Source organism: Lepidothrix coronata, unplaced genomic scaffold (assembly GCF_001604755.1).
Source record: "Lepidothrix coronata isolate B3197 unplaced genomic scaffold, Lepidothrix_coronata-1.0 Scaffold29, whole genome shotgun sequence".
Taxonomy (NCBI): Eukaryota; Metazoa; Chordata; class Aves; order Passeriformes; family Pipridae; genus Lepidothrix; species Lepidothrix coronata.
In genome coordinates, this window is record NW_016690209.1 from 4,188,645 (window position 1) to 4,206,878 (window position 18,234).

Here is an 18,234-nt window from a genome sequence, read left to right on the forward strand (position 1 = left end):
TACTTTTCACTGGCCATGATGCATGGGAGGGGCCCTGTAAGGGCCAGCAGCTCTGTCTTAGTGCACGGGGAGTTTATGCTTGAATCCTTTGTCTACTGTTGGACCAAAAGGTAAGTATAGGAAAAGAATTGGGTGATGAAAAATTTTATTAACCTAATAATTGCATTTGGGGTGGGAGGATGTGTTTTCTCAGTGGAAAGCCATTAAAGGTGATAGAGGTGAGTGCGTGCACCCTGTGTGCTGAAGCATGTTTTTATCTTGACTTTTTATGGGCTAAAAACCAACAAGAACAGAAAAAGGTTTTGACTGTGTGTACTCACTACCAGGAACCCCAGTTCCTAGATAGTTTGGTTTCTATCAGTAATTGGTTTCAGATACACATCAACTTTGATTCATGTGTTGCTTTGGGGAAGGTGTCCTCTCTCCTTTCTATTTGCTCAGCCTCTGCCTCTGTCATATTTTTGCCATGATTGGGACTGGGCCTGCAGCAGAAGGAGGCCAGAGGGTCTTCTCCCTTCAGCTGGTCCTGAGTGCCCATGCAAGTGTTTGTGTTCCTTGTGCTCCTTCAGTGCAAATGGGCAGGGTTGTCCAATGTCATTGCTGGGTTGAGGGCTGAAAGGTGTCCAGTTCAAAGTGCTTGGGCTCCCTGGAATCAGGGCCTGGAGCTCTGTGACTGCTGTTTGCCCTGTAGGTGGAAAGACAGAAGCACTTCTCTGCATTTGCTATTTATTCCCACTGTTATGTTGTGGTGGGGCTTAGGCCTCTGAGCGTCAGCTGGGTAGGAGGAATTGCTGTCTGGGCAGCAGTCACTGGCTGAACATCCTTGCTCTCAAAGGAGTGATAGAGGGATGGGCAGGAATCTCCCAGGACTAGGTTCAGAGGCTGAGACAGGATCAGCTCCATTCATAATGCTCTGCAGATGGATGTGCCTGACCTGCTGAGGAAGTTGGTGATGGCAGCAGTGTCCACTCGTCTGCAATCCCCCCTTTTGCTTTCCTACCTTGGGTACAAAAGTGAGTCTTGTTCACTTCATACAGGGAGCATTCCCAAAGTTTCTGTGCTCTGCTGTGGGACGTTCAAGGAGCAGCAATGGGGCTGTATTTTCTTAGTCTGCCTGTTTGATGAGGCAGTATCTGGCTGTGCCCTTAGCAACAGGTTTTTTAATGCAGATCGAGTCTCCTGTTTTAATTGACTAAGAAAAGAGAACTTGAAGAGGGTATGAACCCACGACCTTGAGATAAACAGTTTCTTATTGAATTCCTGAGCCCCTAAGCCGCCCCCTCTTGTGAGAGTAGTATGGTTTAATCGAAGGTCAGAGGTTTTGTCACCTCTGAGAGCCTCAGAAAAAGAGGGCGACACAAGCGAGTTCTCCCTGGTCCTCTGTGACTGCAGTCATTTTTGGCCTGTCAAGTTTCCATTGAGCTTGCTATGCTTGTCCCCTGATGCTGGATGATGGCTCTCTTGACCTTCTCTGGTCTCTGTGAATGCTCATAAAGACCTGGTGATCAAGTCATCTGTGTTTCTGGGGGTTGTAACGATATATGGTGGCTATGGGCAAATGGCTTATGTGGGGCTGCTTTGAGCCTCTGTGTGCAATGTGCAGATTCACAGCCTTGATAGGACATAGTCTTCTCTTACCAGCTCTTCCCACGCAACCTCCCACGGGTGTCTCAAGTTTCTAGGCTGAGGGCCAACTGTGGTATCTCACGCACTGCTGCGTGGTCAGTCTTGGCATGTGCTGACTTGTGCTTGGCCACTGATGTTGCAGTTGCTCAAAGAGGTCTCCCCCCATTTTATTCTGTGTTTCCTTCTTGGGTGGTGACCAGGCACATGGCTGTACCCCATTTGAGAGGTGCGGTATTAGTCTGTCTTCCTGACTGCAGTCACTAACGCTCCTTGAGCCTGGCTGATGGCTGGCATGGAGCTGGTCTTGCTAGCACATTGGATGCCAACTTCCTTGATGCTGTGCCAAGTCAGTCTTTTGAAAATATTGTCTGGCAAGTCCTGGAGAGATCTTTGTCTCCAAAAGCTTCTACAGTTCCCTTCTGTTTTTCCCCATCACCAAGTGAAAAATAAAAACACTTGGCTCGATAACAAGTGCTGGCTTCAGGGCTGGTGACAAAATTCCTGCTGACAAGCTCAGTATCGTAGGGTAGGAGTAGGTGAGGACAGGTATGATGGTGGTGTTATGCTGTTAGATGCTCCTGTGAATCACACCAGCAAGACAGAAGAAGTTTGGAGAGACCTTTCCTGGTCTCAAGTGGTTTGTACCTTTGGTGTGATGTTGCACTCACACACAGTAGCTAATGTTTCAAACAAATAGATATGTGCTCTTCTGGAGTACAGCGCTCTGGTGTAGCAGGTTGGAGGATATCATGTGGCAAACTCTTGAAAGAATACAGAGAATTAGAACCCAAGAAAACTTTGTGCTGTCAAACTGTCAGGTACATGGGAAGAAGCACGATCTCCCCCTGTGAGCACCAGTGAGATCCAGTAGGGGTGCTGAGTGATGTGTAATTGTGAACTTTGCCATTCTGCAAACCAGAAACCTCTTTATTTTCACTGAGAAACAGGAAAAGTGAACCAAATCACACAGGTTCAGGGGTTCAATTTTACAGTCATTGTTGATGCTGTAGGCAAATAATAAAGCAGTGCAAGTCCAGTGTATATACTTCTCAGGTCAACAAGGCACAATGGCATAGAGGGGTTAAAGGCTTTTTATCCTTTATTTTTAAGAAGAGGAAAGATGTGACAATAGTTGCACTTACTGTGCTAAAAAGTTATGTGATAAATCACAGCCCCCTTTTATAGGCAATTAATTAAGCTCCTTTGATGGGAGGATAATCTGGAGAATTCCCATGGAAGTCTGTGTGCTGGTTCTCTTGCACAAGGTGATGGCTCTGCCACCTTCCCTTTGCTTGAGCCTAAGCCAGGAGGATGGGAGTGTGTATAGGGCTGGGTGCCAGGCAGCCATGTGCTGTCCTCACCTCTGTCACCTTTGGGGGTGCAGAGGAAGTGCATGGAGCTGTGTGTCATCCTGCAGGGAGATTACCAGGTCACTGTGCTGAGATAGATGGGCGTTTGGCAGCTATGCTGTGGGATGGCATGTGCATGTTCCTGCTGAGCCGGGGCATTAGGATTGCCTTTCCTTCCCATTGTCCTCCTGCTGTGTAAGCTGGAGACCTTCTCAGTCTCCTTTTTTTCTAGTTATTGGTGTCAGCCTGAGATTTGCACACCTCAGGGGTGGTGGTGGTGGTGGTGTTCAGGTGTCCTTTGGGGAAGAAGAGGGACAGCATCTTTGTCTGTGGTGAAAGTCCAGTGGCTCTGTGTGATGGTGACAGCATGTGTTATGCCACAAAGCAAAGGTGTGTCATCCCACAGCAAAGCAAGGGGCAGCACCCTTGCCTTCATCCCTCCCCATCCCAGACTGGGAGTGGGGGCTCTGTGGTAGCAGGCCACTTTCCCAGGAAAAGCATGAAGCATAGCTTCAAACACTGCCCATAATATTTTTTTTTTTTCCCCTCTCCTATAAGGGTCAGATTTGATGAGGAGTCTGGCTTCCAGCTGAAGTTGGGGTAATTTAGGAACTAAACCAGCTTTTTAATGTATTTTCTGCATGTCTCAGTCCCCATCTATGATGGAAGTAATGGTACTTTCTTGTTCAGAAGGCAGATGCATACATAGGCTTCTGTGGTCCTCCTAGCTTTCAGATGTAATAAGAGCATTTATTAGGGCTTGTCAGAATTGCTCCAGAATTTTTTATCTATATTTGGAATAAATGGCTCTGTTCTCAAAATGGAGCTTTCTGAGGAAACGTCAGCTTGCAACTCAGTTCTTGTTTTGTAAAGGAAAAAAACCTTGGGTTTTTTCCTATATTTCTATTTGTGATAATAAAAACATTTGTTGAAAACAAAAATGTTTTCATGAAACGCAGTCAGTGGTGAGGCCGCTTCACACTCTGCTGGCTTATTGCCTCGTGTCCATGTTTACCTAGGCCTCTCTGCCCCATCCAGGCTTTTTCCTTTTTTTTCTTGAAGGAGTATGCTTCCTTGGCCTCTTTATCCAGCTGTTTGGAAAGAGGAGCAGCAACCCTGAGAAACTTTTCTGGTTTTAATACATCCTCATCCACCTGAAGGTATTTCTTCCAAGGCTGAAACTGGATTGGTTTGCTACTAGGATATAAAGGTGAAAGAGGATGGCTAATGCTTGGAGGGGGCAAACATTTCTAAACCAGAGAGATTTACTTGTCCTGGTTGATTGTGCTTTTTAAATGTCTCCATGAATTATAATGCTTTCAAAAATACCAAGGCTGACCACGTGGGCACAGGAGTGTGGATTCCAGTTGCCTGCCAGCTATTTGTTGCTATTTTCAAATGATCTGGCCCAAACTGGATAAAATCTAAGCTTTGAACACGAAGACTGTCTGGTCGTGTAGGCTCTAAATTTTAAAAGTTTCGTTTACAAATGGTTTTAAGGACAGTGATAAGAGGGCCTGCCGTGGTGCCAAGGGTTTCATGGTGGTAGCACCTGAGCAAGCTTTGGACAAGGTGTCCTCTGCCTTCAAATTTTGGCCATTTAAAACCTAAATGGTTAAAGGAACATTATCCTTTATAATAAAACTTTATAATAAACCCCTTAGACTTGGCAGAGCAAACATGCACTAAAATGCCATCTCTGCCCTAGGAGATCTCAGCCTAAAGGTGGGCTGCAGAAGACCCTGGGCTGGGAGTGGGGACAGCCAGGCACCTTCCTGCCCCTCTATCTTGGGGCACAGCACTTCTCTGCTCTCCTGGGCACTGTCAATCTGGTTTTCTTGACTGAGCATCATAAGATGTGAGTGGCATGTTAGGGCAGCATTCTGCTGGTGCTGCCTGGTGAGGGTGGCCATTCCTTGGGGAGTGAGCAAATGGCATGGTTTTTTGGATTGCAAAATGTTGTCCTTTGTTTGAAACCCAAGCTCTGTGGTGCTCTGATACTGCATGAGTATTTGAAAACAAAGTCGATTATCCTTGTTTGGTAAAGAAGCTGGGCTGCGTTTGAGGAAGAAAGTGAAACTGCCCCCCTCTTGCTCAGGGTCTCTCTGACCAGGCTTAGCGAAATGCAGACAGCAAATGGTGGGGGGAAAAAAGAAAAAAGTGAAAATAAAAATCAGAATCAGTGAGGCTGTTTTGCAAATCTTCCATTTCCAGTAGACTGAGGGAGTGCGAACAGCGTGAGGCCAGTAGTTTGTGCTTGAAAATACGGGATCCAATCCTGGTGTCAGTTACAGACGTGTAAATCACAGGCAGCACTGCTGGCAGTGATGGGGAGCCGCTGAAAGGTTGCTCCAGCTTGGGACCTGCAGGCTTTCTGGCATAGATGTGCTGATTCCTCTCATTCCTTAGCCACCCTTTTTTCCTTTCTGTCTTTGGGCATTTAAAATAACAGGAGTGCAACGTGGCTGATCCTGCTTTTGGGTTGTTTCCCAACTATCGTAGCCCAGTGGTTCCAGCTCAGGGTGACTCCTGGCTGCTGGGATGTTTTAGGTAGGGCTGTCTCGCAGCTTGCTCAGCCTCTCTTTAAATCTGTTCTGCTCCAAATGATCTTTTAATTTTCTGTAATACAGCAATCTCTTGGAGAGTGGGATGCCATCCCTTCAGTACAAATTGGATCCTATTCCTTCTGTGCTGGTGTGCAGCTGGAGTGTTCTCTCCTCCTTTCCCCCCCGCTCTCCTAACTCATTTTCCCCTTCTTGTTTTAGTCACATTTAATGAACCCCAGAACAAACCTGGAAATCAAGTGTGGCAGCAAAGACACAGATGTGTCCCCTGGTCCCTAAGCCTGTCCACTGCTGCAGGACCTTGTGGCTCCTGCAGGGCAATGCTGTAGCACCAGGCTCTGTGCCCTGCAGCACGTAGGGGCTGCCAGGGAGTTTATGGGAGCTCATTTTCCCCCTTGGAGCTGATTGTCTGTGCTGTGGCCAGCATCAACCTTCCTCCAGGACTAGGGCTGGACCAGGAGCTCGGAAGTTGTAAGTCCCATTATGGCTAATTTTGACACATGGGTTGTGGTGGATTTGGAAGCAGCCCCGTGCCGAGTACTATCTATGAGGGGTGTGTGCTTCCTTGAGGACTGAAACTTGCTATTCACAGCCACTGCTTTGCACCAGCACAGGATCTGGCCTCCCAAAAGGCAGCAGCCAGGCTGCTCGTAGTGGTGACTCCCCGAGCAGGTGCTGCCGCTGGCAGCAGAGCAGAGGAAACACGTCTCCAGCTTTTATTGTCTTGTGTGATCTTTTTATTAGATAACTTTGAATTGAGCAGTTTAATTTTAATATATGAAGCCTGAGAAGCAAACACAGGGCCGGATCCTGCGTGTGTCAGTGTCCCAGGGTAGAAAGAGGAGCCCATCTCCATGTGGCTGTGTTCAAGTGCGACGCTACTGATTTATATAAGCTGAATTTTAAGTCAGATTTGGACTCCAAATTGAGGGGAGTATGTAAGGGGTCCAATTTTCCAGTGTGTGAGAATGTGGAGACCTCAGATGGCTCCCTTGGTGCTGGTAGTGGCCAGAGCGCCTGAGGGTCAGGGCTCTGGCAGTGGAGGAGATAACATGAGATTTCTTAGTTTGGGAACTTTGGCCAGAAAATAACAAATATATTGGCACAGAGTGGGAAAGACATAAAAAGACGTATGTCAGAACAGGGCAGGCTTTTAAGTGGTTTTCATTTAAAATGAAAAGGTCAGATTGAATGAGGTTGGCGTCTGGGGAACTGTTCGTGCACCTGCCAATCATACAGGGGGGACCCATGTCAGTTTGTGCTGATGGCTGACTGGCTGAGAGCTTGTCTGTGCTTAAAAATTGGTGACTGGAACAGTTAAAATGACAATTTTCCTTGTGGCTGTCAGGTTGAGCCATCTGCTTCATGAAGGAATGGAACAAAGGATCCCAGCACAAGGCTGCTTTATCCCAGTTCAACTGGTGCTTGCACTTGGGTTTCAACAAGTACAGCTATACTGATTTAAAAAACAATAATAATAATAATAATAAACAGGCTCTGAATATTGGTAACACTTTCAAGTGTAAAGGAAATTAAAAGTGAATGCAGCTTTTGAGTAGTTAGAAAAACAGTTGCCATTTAACCAGGCCGTTGTGATAACTGTAATTAGCACTTGCTGAAATTATTTTCACAGGTAAGATTTTCATTTAAATGGATTGGGGTGTCTGGTTACTTCCATTTCTACGTGGCCACAGTAAAGTTATGCTTTTCTGAAAGTGCTGACTGCTGCTCTTTGAAACTTGGAATTCTTGCAGAGGTTTTCAACTGTCCATTCCTGAAAAATCTGAACAATCTAAGAAAACTCAAGCCATAACAGACGATTGATGCTTAAATTCAGGCATTGTAAACTACTGGTTTTAGATTTAAATCTGCAAATAGGAAAAAGTGCTTTCTATATTCCCCTTGTGTGTTAAATTTATGTTTATTTTTTTCTTGAGAAATACTGGTTCTTACTGTCAACAATATAGCATCAATATTGTCAGCCAGTGGGTGAATGAACTGCTTCTGATCATTATGTCACAAGGTGACGGGGATAGCTGGTGTGGAAAGTAAAGCCAGGAAGACACAGTTCAATTAGCCAAGTCCTATCACTGATCTTGGAAATGTTTCGTGAATTAAACCTGAGAGACACAATCCTGAGCCAAGATTTTTAAACACAGGTTGGTTCCCAAGAAGTATTGTCTTACCTGGAGCTCCTGGAGGTGCTGTTGTGAGTTGAACTGAAATGGTGTTGGAACCAGAGGGGGATGTTGTTGTCTTCTGCCTTTGCAGATAAGACCGAAGGGCATTTTGCCAGGAGCCTGTGGGAAGGACCTAAATTGTATGTAACTCTACATCATTTTTAAATGAAAAGTAAACATGCAGAACCATAATATTTGCTTGTACTTGTCTCCTCATTGATGGATGAAGAAAAATTGTTTTTTGGCTGAGTTCATCAGCAGTAAAACCCTGAAGTTACTCATCTTCATCCCAAGCCTGCAGTGAATGGGAGAGGCCATTGCAATCTCCGGTTGAATTTGTCCTCATCACACCTGATGGGAGCATTGATGGTCTTGGGAACTTTTATACCTGCCCATCCCTGTGGGGAATCAGGGATGGGTGCCACCACAGGGACCATGGGACTGAGCTGGAACAGGCTGAAGGTCTGTGTGCTCTTGTGGTGTTGGCATAGTGGAGATCTTCCACTGCTTGGGAGAGGCAAGAGCCCTGTTGCTCTCCTGGCTGCTGTGGCAACAAGTGTGGCATGGGAGACAAGAGGTGCTGGCAGGGGCAGGAAGGCATTTCGCTGTGTGACAGGGAGGAGGGACCTGGACTGTGAGCCACAAAGACGCTTTTGTGTTTTGCTGCATGTTGGTTGTAGATCTGTGGGCTCACGTGAACTCTCATGAGCAGCACAGGTACAACAAATGCAAGTCTGAACTGAGCTTTTCCGTAGTTACAACAGAGCAGTAACTTTCTCTGCTGAGCTGAGATGACAGGCCAAGCCTGTGCTTGTCATGGGCTGAGATAGGGCTGTCAGAGTGACCAGCATGTGGCTGAGAGGGGATGCTGGCTGGGGGCAGGAAGGAGTGTGCGATTCAGATGCTGCTGGTCTCCGTGGGCTGCACCCTGCCACTTGTCCTGGCATGCCACGTTCAAGATGGTGGTCACATGGCCTGGTTGTCCCCTCTGCTCTACCTTCATCTTCTGCAGAAAGGAAAAAACAACACTGAGCTGGTCACATCAAGAAAGGGTAGTGTCTGCTTCTCAGCTACAGGAAAGAGTGAGACAGTCCCCAATGGGCAGAGCTCCTTAGAAAAAAGGCTGTGCTGAGGGGGAGGGCTGGGGGTGTAGCTCTGCTCACAGTAATGGTGAACCCCATGAGCTTCAAAACGCATTAGATGATGCCTTCTAGCTCCCTCACTGTGTCTGAGGTCAGGGAGATGAGTGATGGATTCATCCTGCTCTCTTTAATTTATGCCTCATTTTGCATCTCCTTGTCCCTCCCCCTTCTCAGTGGCATTAAGAGCAGTAAAGAAGTGGTGGCTTGAGAAGGTGTGAGTTGTTGGCCAAGCTGTGGCATCTGACATTTCTAGTCATTGTTGGTTGTTAGCCCAGTTCCGGGTGGTGGGGCTTGCTTTTGGGGGTGCTGAAAGGAGTCCAGGAGTCTGAAGGCTTCTGCTTAAGAAAGCTGGGGAGGAAAATGCTATGTTTCCCAGAAGTTGTGTGGGTTAAACTGCAAGTTTTGGAGACAAGCCGTCGGGAGGCCCATCCAGTGTGCATCACTTGAGTGTCTCTCTCTTTGCAGGGCTGGGAAAGAAACCCAAAGTCGTGAGTCTGGCGGAGCCCTGCGTGTTTCCAAACGCCCTGCTCTGAGTTCATCCCACCAGTAAGGCTGTGCAGCGTGAGAACTGGTACGTAAACATGATTCATAGGCACAGGGGGCAACTTCTCAGAAGGACGTCATGCCTTTTCTGACAGTGGCACCTTGTCCATGGTTCTCAAAGTTTGGAGGGGGAGTGGGATCATTGGGAAAGAGCAGACAAACTGATGGTTCCCTAGTGGTGCTTACACCCAGAGGCTTTGGTGGGGAAGGGCTCAGCAGTGAGAAGCTGTGAGTGTCCGAAAGTCATTCCAGGCTATGGTGCTGAGGCTTCAGACGTGCTCTGTTGAGTGGTGCGCTGTGTCATAGCACGCACGGATGGGCGATGTGGGGGTAATGACAAATACATGCACCAGAAATGCAGATACATACACACACACGCACACACACTACAAGTGTAGGCACATGGAAACAACGATGGCAATACGTACATAGTATGTACTATACAGTGGCATATGAGAGCTTGGGGGTGTATATACCAAATGTCCGTATATGCTATATATGGTGATAAAAGAATGCATATGCATTCATGTTCTTTTTTTTTTCTTTCTGTCTCTTCTGTCTTTCTGTGGAGCTGTTGCAAAACTACCAGATTCAACCTCCTGGGAAGCCTTTCTGGCCAAGGTTCTACAAGCCAGCACCTGCTTTGCCTGCCTGACTTCTTTCTATATTTATTCCCCTGCACCCGGTTTTTGCCTTTGCCTGTGGAACTGTCACAAACATTTGTGCTGGCTTTTGGCTGCACAGGACTTCAGCTTGCAAGTCCTAAGTCTGCTTTTGTGCATGGTGGAGGGGAGCAGGAGTTTGCGTGTGTAGTTGTGCATGTGTATGTATGAGCATCCGTGGTCCTTGCTGTCTGCATTACGTGGTCTGTGTCCCTGTGATGCTGCAGCAGTCCCTGTGTTCTGTAAGCCACGCAGGTTGTTCTCTGTGCCCCTTCAAGATGTTTTTATGAATCAAATATTCTCAGTCCTCTTGCTTATGTAATGTCATTTAAATGAAATTAGCCGCGCCTGACCCAGCGGCTGCTTTATAATGATCTGTACTGCTGTGCAGGAGGCTTGAGTTGGATTTTATTCCCAAGCCCCCAAGATTTCACTTCCCAGCCTTAGAACTGTGGCAAGGAAGGGGATTTGTGTTGCCATGTAGCAGGGAGCTCCTGGTGAGGTTGTGGATGGACACAGATGTGTCTGTCCCTCTGTTTCTCTCCTCTGTGTCATTTGGGGTAGAAGGTGCTCTGCAGCAGAGGTGCTGAACAACAGCTTATGCTTTGGTACCTCTGATTAAAGTAAGCACAGTAAAAAGGGAGAGGGTATAATGTCATTTCAGCTGGGAAATGGAAGGGAGATCCTAGTGCTGTCTTGGGGAACGTGAAGCTGGGGGAGTAGCTGCACTGTGGGTCTCCCATGAGCAAATGCTGCTCGGAAGAGACACGTGCTCATTCCCGGTCCGATGGGTACAACTTGCACATATTGAAAAGCAGCACTGGGCTGCCTGCCAGGAGCTTGTCCTCATGTGCTCAGACCCCTGAGCTCTCACCCCCTCTAACAGCTATATTTGTTTCTGACATGGGAGTCCCTCTAAGGTCACAAAAGCATTAGGCCCAGGTTTCAACCCCAAGAGCCGTAAAACGTACCCTGCTTGACCCCTGTGCAAATACAGAGGCAGTGTGAGCAACCCACATTCCCCTGGGTTTCATTTCCCTGTCCCCTCCGTGTGTGCCACTGCAGCCTGCATTCCTCTCCCATTCCGTAAGCCCTTTCCTCTCTCGCTGACACAGCTAATATTCCCCTGCTGGCAGGGCAGGCGAGGTGGTGGCATTTATCTGTTAGGGAGAACTTTGATCTGTTCATGCTGTAGAATCCCAGAGCTGTAAGGGCTGGTGCACACCTGTGGTGGGGTTTATGCTCTTCCAGGTGTTCCTCTTCCACGCTTTGGTTCCCTTTCTTGACTTAGATAATTCTCTACTTCATTCCACTGTTTGTCCTTGCAAGAAGCAATACCTTGAGAATTGTTTTCTGCAAGGGGCTGGAAAACAGAGTCCAAATTCATAAAACTTGCACCTACTGACCCTTCTTACCTTAGTTTTTGAGCATTTTCTTGCGCAGTGACTGCAGTGCTCAGAATATCTCCTATTTCTGACCATGGAGAAAGCTCTCCTGGTAGCCCTGCTGCTAGCTGGACACACAGCTCTGGGGGAGGTTTTAGTGGTTTTTTTGAAAAATAATTGATCAGCTACCCATCGAGAGCTAGTCCCAACCTGCAATGCACTGAGGTTGTCCTCATGTACCACTTAGTGCCACTTGGACTGTTGGCTCTTTAAAGCTGCCTTTAGGACTACCAGTGTAATGAACGTGTGCTGGTGCTCTCTGGCAAGATTTATTTTTTTGCAGTGATAGCAGTGTAACACTGTGTTAAATGTGGTTTGTATTCTAAAAGCAGGAAACTTTGTTGTCTTCTAAAGCAAAGGTTTACATGTTTTCTGTCATCTGTGGTAGCGGGTGCTAAACTCTTGCTGCCTGACCCCTGCTCAGTTACTGGAGGTAATTATAGAGCCTCTGTCAACGCAGCTCCTCCTGAAGCCTGTGCTTCAGCACCAGTGGAAGCCAGATGTACTATAATGTCGCTTTTTACAGTTTGTTTTGGCCATACATGGGCAGAGTCAGCTCTGGAATTCCTTCCCTATAAATTCAATAGCATCTTGTGGGTGGTGCTGGGGAATCACTCTGGTCTGGTTGGATCGCCTCGCCTCGGCAGCCTGTTCCCCTTGAAAATGTCGTGCTTTGCACATTCCTGAGAGGCTGCCTGCTCCTGGAGCGATGGCTGCGGCTACCAGGAGGCTGTTGTCCTATGCTGGCAGGCGTAGTCACTTCCCTGCTGCCTGCAGGTCAGCCGTTGCAGCCGAGGACTGATGCTTATGGGAGCATTGGCACGGGAATATTGCTCTGGTGTGCATGCAGGCTCTGCAGGGACACATGTTTTACAAAGCACCAGCTCGATGAGCCAGATCAGGGGAGGTTTTCCTGTGCCAGGTGAGCAGCTGGTGTGGGATGTGACAGCAGGACCTCTCTGGTGTGACGGAGGGTTGATCCTTGCCTTTTCTGATGCCAAGCTTATTGGTGCTATAACCACAGCCTGAGTTTGCCTATTTGCCTTCAAAGAACACTCTAAAAAGTAGTTCTATGAGTTTGCTGCTGATGAGTTGAGAGATGAGAGAGAGGTTTCTTTCAAGGGGCAAAGAGCAGTGACTCCTGCAGTTGCTCCCATTGCATCTTCCTGTGCATCCCTGGGAGGGAACAGAGATGCAGTGTCACCCATCGAGCCAGTAGCCTCCAAAGCATAGTTCAAGATGGTGACATGGGGCCCCATGACCAGGCTGTGTGTAGGTCAGCAAAGGCAATGTGCTCAGCTTATGCTTCAGAGGGGCAAGTCATCCTGGTGCCAAAGCCAGGGAGAGAAGGGTGATTTTTTTTTTTTGACATCCTTTGGAGTTTTGATCTCCATATTTGGAAATGTTTACCCATTGCTCTGATCTATTGCAAGGGAGGGGAGGTGACTCAGGGTCTGGTGGAAGCAGGATTTGAATTCCTGTAGTAAGGTTTTTTTTTTTTATCCCCCCCTTTCTTGTTTTGGAAGCTTGTTGTGGTCAGTTTTCAGTTCTCTCTTGCTCTTGGACCTTGTTCTAAATTTGATCTGCTCGAGAGGGAAGCGTGTTAATGAAGGAGCTTGCCTGAATGTTGGTAAGTGCATCGTTGCTGTTTCAGCAAGCAACTTGGGACTTTTTTTTTTTTGTGTGTTGTTTAGTCAGATGGATTGCATCAAAGTGTTTGCCTTGCTGGTGGAGACAGGCGTGTGGATCACCAGTCAACAGCAAGGGACCCAATGAAACCTTCTGTAGTAGGGAAAGATGACTTAGTGGATTGTTCTCAAAGGCAAAATGTTTCTTCAGGAGTAGGTATAAAGATAATATAAGCCAGCTCCCATTCCGTCACGCTCTTCCTTTTAGTTTCATTGGTTAATGCAGCAAGGCAGCAGAGCACTGTAGAGTTAAATGAGTATATATGCATGTGGTCAGCAAGGAAAACATAGCTTATGTACGATTTCTGTCTCTTAAGCAAGAGTGTGTGTTAAAAAGGCTGCATAATGCATGGATATATTTCTCTCAAATGTTAATATTTAACTACTGTAATATGTGTAAAATGTTAATATTTAGCTACTGGATAAAGTTTCAGTGTCTGTTTTTTCCTGTTGTTCTGTATTTTTCTTTAGTGTGAAGTTTTTAATCTGTCTGATATTGTAGCTGGCTGCTTCTCTTTTTTTTTTCCTTCCCCCCCCCCTTTCTCTTTCCTGAAAGGAAGCTGCAGTTCATCCAGACAGTCAGGGACGTGGGGGGAACCTGGAAGATGCTCTGCTTCCCGTTTTGTTCATGGCAGCTAAAACCATGCCGGGGAATCGGGAGCAGAGATCCACCATCCTGCATTACTTTTGTCATTTGGAGCATGTAACATGCATAGAGTGCTTTTAATGCTGCTCTGGGGGTTATGTAGCTGCCACTCCTGCACCTCAAATGGAAGGCACTGCACTTTGTCCTTTTACTTTGAAAGGGGCATTGGTGACAACTCCTTTATAGTTCCCACTGCTGGTTAGTAATCCTTGTATCTTCTCAGCTAACTGGTATTTTAGGCTGCTTCAAACCCGTTGCTATCATACTCTCTCTATTTTAAATTTAAGACCTTTGTTAGAAAGTTAAACCTCTTATTGATTTTCTTTTGCCCTTTTAAAAAGGGATTAATACTCATTGTGAGGTTTGGTTTTTCCAGAGATGTGGATTTGTAGGAGGTCCTTGAGGTACAAAACTGTCTGGATTGTTCTGAACAGGGGAAGATAATTGGCTTAGTTTGCACGAGGATGGATGTGAGATAAAAAGCACCAGGCCCCAAAAAGTGAAGGACTGCAGTTGGGATGTGTTGAGGGTTTGTAGACTTCAGCTGTATTTTCTTTCTTGTTACTTCAAGCTGCTTGGATTACTGGAGCTTTGGGAGTCAGGGCCTGGCTGGGCTGAGCTTGGTACCAGTGAAAAGGAAAGAACTGCGGTCCTAAAGCATGTACAGCCTGAACAGGCAGGAGAGGTGATGAGTTAGGAAACAGGGCACTGGGAATGTGTATGGAGCTGTCACAGCACCTGAAGTCTCAGCCCAGCAACTCGTCCAGCAGCCACTCCTCCGTCTGTTGTGCATGGTGGTGCCAAGCTGTGGAATTCCTGCAGTGAGAGGGTGGTCTGTGTCGCTCCTTGTGTGCTGTGCTTTGCCTCTGCGTGTGCACACATGGCCCTGTGCCATGGGCTGTGCTTCTGGTGGCACGTGGATGTGGCGCATCCAGGCTTCTCCAGCTGCTTGTGGCTGAGCTTGGTGTTTTGGGAACAGCATGGTGGGATTGGAAATGATGATATTCTGTTCCCCTCGCAATTTTCTCCCTTTCCTGCTCACCAGGACAGGCTGTTTGTTGGAAGACAAGGATGAGCAGTGCCTGGGTGCTGTAAACCAGGGCTCTGGAAGTGCTAGTCTGTCAAGTCTGGGGAAGTGTGTTGTGACTCTTAATGTTCATGTGCTCATCCATCACTGCAAGGACGTGACTTGAGAGCTGGATGGTCTGTGAAGGATGAGCTCCCCATGTGCTGCCCATGGCCCCCTTCCTGATGGGTGCTGGGCAGAGCTGGGGTTGCTCCGGAGAACGAACGATGCCCAGCTGGGACTGCAGCTGCCAGGGCTCTCCATCTGGTGTTTCTCCAGGACCTGAACAGATCCGGTGACCACTGATGCTAACCAGGATCCACAGTGGATTTTTTCCTGCTCCAGGAACAGAGCCATTAAGGGCTGACCTTGTAAATTAATACAGCTGACTAAAGGTTTTTTAGCCTGGCACCAGTAAACACTGGAGTCTGAGAAGCCTTCCATGGCACTGGACCTCAAGGGAGCTCAGAGAGTTCCATGCCTGCCTTTCTTAAGCTTCTCTCAATCACTTCTAACGATGTGTTAAAGATGTGTTAAACACAGAGGACTTGCTTTAGCTCCCATGTAAGGAGGTTTGGTTCGCAGCCCATCCTTCATCTCAGCTGTTGCCCAGGTTGATCCAGGGCATGGGATGTGGCAAAGGGGTGACACCAACACTGTGTGACTGGAGTGCTGTGAGGGAGTTTAGTATGCACTAAGGGCTGGATGTATGTACCCCTTGGGCAGGTAAGAGAAGCTGCCTCAGATAGCATGGGGCTAGCACATGTGGGCATGAAAGGGATGAAAGTTACAAGCCTCTGCACATTTGATACTTTGCATTTCTTTAGGCAAAGGTTTTGGAGCCCTTAAACACTAAATCGTGCCTGAGGACTGAGAAAAGCAGCATTATTCTGGTGTTCAGGCATAGAGACTAGGGCACTGTGTGGCAAATTGGGGAAAAGTATTCCATGTGATGGTTCATGCTCAGCTCCTGCAGACAGGTGGACACTTTGAGGCCTTGCGCAGAGTGATACTGTTAAACCCATCTCTCTTACTCTAATAAAGTCATACTTTTCTGAGCACAAAATATTTCTGCATCAGTTGCTTAAAGGTAAACCAAGTGGCATTGACTATTTCATAAAGCTGATCTGTGTTGCTAGCGCATGACATGATCTCATCACGTATCATTACTTCAGAAATTTCCAGATGGCACCTTACCTAATTGTGAGGCTTCTCTTTCCTGGGATCTGAGTGGAGTGCAGGCTTTTAAGAAATGTCTGTTGTTATTAGCTTTATAATACCCGTTTTCCTGTACCAGCTGTTGCAAGCAGCAGGAGGTCTCACTCACAGCTTAATTCTTCAGTCAGCTTTAGGGGGGGGAGACTGCTCCTGTAAGCTAGGTATTTGCATTTGGGATGAGATCTCCCAGATGAGAACAACTTGTTTGCCTCCAGTGGATGTGTTGGTTCAAGGACTAGTGTGCCCAGAAGGAGGAAGCAGGTTGCTCTTGTTGCTTTACCGATGTCCTCGAATAGTTAACTGTGCTTACTGCTTGTCATGGTGGGGGATGACAGTGTTTTAAAGAAATATCGGGTTTCAGAAGACTGGCTGCCTGTGGTGGAGAGGAAAAGAGTCCTTGCACTGTGCTGCCTCATACCTCTCCTGCAAAAATATCAAAGGGACAAGTTCTGGTGAAGCTGCCTGGTTTTGGCAGCCACTTTCCTCCTACATCCTTGTTCTTCAGGTAAATCCCTCTTCAACTTCAATAGCTGTTCCCCTTTCCTCCCTGAAAAGTCATCATCATCCCTTGAAATTAAGGAAAAGACAGGAGGAGGGAATAAATGGATGTTAAGAAGTAGAAAACAATCAATTAAATAGTACATAGCATGTAATTTTCCTTGGAAACTTACCATGAAATTGAGGAGCACTTGAACAACTAGTAATTTAAATTGCATTTGAACACTGCTAATGAGTTGTTTGCATGGGAGTTTTGGTCATTTCACAGCAGGTTGTTGTCTTTAGTACCCCTTCATTCAGTTAAAAAAAAACTCATGATGAGGAAGGTGCTATAGACAACTGGTCCAGCTGTTGGTAATAAAAGGTGTACCATGGAAATTTTGCCAGGTCTTGTTAGATTTAGAGCCATTTACATCTTTAGCATCAGCTCTTCCAGTGTTTAAATTCATGGGAATTTTTTGCTTTTTATCTAAAAAAGCTTGTTATTGCTAAAAGGTAGGTAAATAACATTATCACTGTTGCACTCACAAACACGATGGAGTCAAGGGGGCTGAAGAAGCTTCTCCAGGCTCCTGGGGCTGGGGTTTGCAGCTGTGGGACTGACCTAGGAATAAATCCTGTGGCTCAGTCCTTATCACCTCAAACAAATCATAACAGTGCTTTGGGATCTGATCCTGGCTTGCTCCATTTTAAGAGGAACAACAGAGATGTGCTGATTGGCTGGGCCTGCAGGGTATTCATATTTAAGTTAATTGTCTTATTTTTCCAGTGTTTAATGCTCTCCTCCACCACTGTTTTACTTATAAAATGCCAACTATTTTCAGCAAAAGGCAATATCAACCTAATCATGTGCTATATTGCTGCCGAATGCACTGGGAACAGACTCTATAGGAAGGCAAATGCAAGTTGCTTATCGCCTGTTGCTGAATGAACATCCCATTTTCAGAGCAGAGTTTTTGCAAATCCGTGGGCATGCTTAGCATATGGAAGGGGGTTCCAGTATCAAAACAAATCTGGCCTCCTGTTTCTGGATGTGTAGGTTGTTTCTTAGAAGATGGAACCTTTAAAATCTGTCCCTGCAAACATGGCTGTTAAATCCTGCTATTTCTAGAGGTGTGAGGCAGCTGTCTGTACTGAGATAAGCTGTAAAAAGGCAATATTTTCCCAAACCAGCTTTTTTAGCTATACCTGCCAGACATCTTGGCCAGAGGGAGTACACCGGGAGTGTCACCACTGCTGCCCTTTTATGCACAGGGTGCTGAGCGATGTAAAAACTTCTGGGCAAGTCTCCAGGGTCAGTGTTAAGCACCAGGTCTTCCATCTCTGTCTGGTGAAATGCTGCTATGAAGGTGCATTCAGAGCAAAGGAAGGAGTGCTTGTTGGTTTGACATTCTTATGTGATCTCCTGTTGTTTTCTAGGTGATTGCTTTGTCCTCGGCTTTTGTTCTTAATTTTCATTGTGTCTTTCTTGTTGCTGACTCAGTGACCATCTCTAATCACAGGGGGTTTTGAATGCCCCCCTCCCATTATTTACTTGAAGGCATTTGTGTTTGTTGTGTAGTCTTGAGGGTAGCTGGTGAGTTCAGATGAAACCAATAACAAAAACT

The 18,234-nt window shown here is 46.7% G+C and overlaps 1 protein-coding gene across 8 annotated transcripts in view; it reads left to right on the forward strand.

Annotated features, from left to right (window-relative positions):
- LPP (LIM domain containing preferred translocation partner in lipoma) overlaps positions 1-18,234 on the forward strand; it is a 319,465-nt gene that overhangs the window by 12,634 nt on the left and 288,597 nt on the right. For 4 of the 8 annotated variants that reach the window (XM_017810600.1, XM_017810598.1, XM_017810605.1 and 1 more), the window contains exon 2: positions 9,327-9,432. The gene's annotated coding sequence lies outside the window, so the exon portion shown is untranslated. Of the gene's footprint in view, positions 1-7,148; positions 7,173-9,326; positions 9,433-9,975; positions 10,026-11,410; positions 12,434-12,755; positions 13,142-14,890; positions 15,978-18,234 lie in introns of those variants that run through there. The other 4 variants (XR_001874025.1, XM_017810601.1, XM_017810602.1 and 1 more) reach the window with 4 other exon arrangements.